Source organism: Salvelinus fontinalis, chromosome 14 (genome assembly GCF_029448725.1).
Source record: "Salvelinus fontinalis isolate EN_2023a chromosome 14, ASM2944872v1, whole genome shotgun sequence".
NCBI lineage: Eukaryota > Metazoa > Chordata > Actinopteri > Salmoniformes > Salmonidae > Salvelinus > Salvelinus fontinalis.
Window position 1 is genome coordinate 44269289 of NC_074678.1, and position 2596 is coordinate 44271884.

Sequence of the window (2596 nt, forward strand, 5' to 3'; positions counted from 1 at the left end):
ACAAACCATTTCTGTATGGACCTCGCTTTGTGCACGGGGGCATTGACATGCTGAACCAGGAAAGGGCCTTCCCCAAACTGTTGCCACAAAGTTGGAAGCACAGAATTGTCTGGAATGTGATTGTATGCTGTAGCATTAAGATTTCCCTTCACTCGAACTAAGGGGCCTAGCCCAAACCATGAAAAACAGCCCCAGACCACTATTCCTCCTCTGCCAAACTTAACAGTTGGCACTATGCATTTGTGCAGATAGCATCCTCCTGGCATCTGCCAACCCCACATTCGTCCGTCAGACTGCCAGATGGTGAAGCGTGATTCATCACTCCAGAGAACGTGTTTCCACTGCTTCAGAGTCCAACGGCGGCGAGCTATACACCACTCCAGCCGACGCTTGCCATTGCGCATGGTGAGCTTAGGCTTGTGTACGGCTGCTTGGTCATGGAAACCCATTTCATGAAGCTCCCGACAAACAGTTATTGTACTGAAATTGCTTCCAGTTTGGAACTCTGTAGTCAGTGTTGCAACCGAGTACGCTTCAGCACTCGGCTGTCCTGTTCTGTGAGTTTGTGTGGCCTGTCACTTAGCCATTGTTGCTCCTAGATTTTTCCACTTTAACAGCATTTACAGTTGACCGGGGCAGCTCTAACAGGGCTGACATTTTACAAATTGACTTGTTGGAAAGGTGGCATCCTATGATGGTTCCATGTTGAAAGTCACTGAGCTCTTCAGTAAGGTCATTCTACTGCCAATGTTTGTCTATTGAGATTATATGGCTGTGTGCTCGATTTTATACACCTGTCAGCAACGGGTGTGGCTGAACTAGCCGAATCCACTAATTGGAAGGTGTGTCCACATACTTTTGTATATATTTATGTATTTCACTGCATCAATTTGCCATTGGATATTCTCACCTCTGTGACCCCAGTCACAAATTATATTATGATCTTTCCTTTTCTCCCTGGTTTGCTGTATGATATCTCCCAGAGATAACATACACTCTCGGCGGAGGTCTTATGTTAATATGAGCAATCATCATGCTTGATTTGCAGAGGACCAGTCATCTACAACGCATTAGCTAGCTAGCAATCTAATGCTCATGCCTGACTGGCAAAGGTTGCCCCCCCTCGCGGTTAATCAATATCTTTGTTGGAATTATCGAGGGTCGACCACATCTGATGTGGCAATTTAGCTGACAAAAACACATTAGATGTGTTAAGATAGTAAATAAAAGGTGAGTTATCTTAATTACAACTGACTCACTTCCTCATCAACACAGGTAGGAGTTTCCCTGTCTTCCTGGTTGATATAAAGAGTCCTGAAATCACACACGGCCACAGCTACTGCCACCTAGTGCTTGCTGTAAAATTTTTAGTTAGACCCTGCAGCACTTGCAGCTAGTGCAAGTGATCAGCTCAACGATACACTATTATGGAGTATATTTTACATCTGTGAATTATCTTTACTTACTGTACAGTACATCAAGGTCTACTGAATGCACAGTAACCATCTTTTTAAAGCAGATAGTGTTCTCTCTGCATGTCATACTGGGGAAGGTACAAATCAACTTTTATATTGCTGCTGTAGGCTGTGGCAACCAGTGGCTGTCACCAGTAATGTCATTCTGTCTGAAATGTAACAGGCCCTCTAGGTCTCCATACGGGGGTATCTTATTGAGAAATGGGGTCACAAGAGAAAATCGTATGAACCGATTCTATTTCATTAGATGTCGTGCTCGTGCCTATAGGGGTTCACATCCTCATTTAGTGTGTTCTATTTGACGTGAGCCCAGAGGGTTGTAATAGTAAAGGGCAACATTCTGCAATGTAAATTCCATTACCTGCTATCCTTGGTGTTAATCCTATGGTTTAACCCCAGTCTGGAAGGGTTTGGGGTCTATTGCATTTCTACAATTCAGCAATTACATTTTTTAAAATTTGTTCGCAGATGTGTGAGTTTAAATCAATTGAATCCAGCCCTGCTGGCTGACGTATAAGAGGGTCTTACAAGAAAGAAGCACTCAGGAGACAAAGCTGGGTGGCCAAGGGTGGCTGTCCTTCCCTCTGCTCCTCATCCATTCAAAATGGCAGACACTCTCCCAATACTTGCTATCATTGTTCAGAAGAGTTATTGGACCAGAAATACTGCACCACCGGTCTCTCTACTCATCACCGCGCCTATCCTCCTCCTCCTCATCACCATATCCATTAAAATGAAATAAACAGTGTAGGCTACAATCAATTACTGCAATCTGTGGTAGACTCTACATGAAGTAAATGCAAGTAAATAATAAGTAATAAGTCCCAAACTAGATCTAATAATTATTTACACCAGGGACATCATTATTTAAAGAAATTGAAAGAGAGATTATTATTATTATCAACTGATGTTGAAGAGCAGGGCTATGTATGGTCATTCGATTAATAATTTCCTGACACTCTTTTGTAATAAATTATAAAGAAGCACAAGCAAGGAGGATAAATAATAAATAGGGATAGGTTTAACGCATCTTGAATATTTTAGGACGTTTCAGTGTACGTGGTCCAGGATTAGTGGCTTGAAATATCAATCAAACCCCACCAACATTGAGGGCCCGCCCT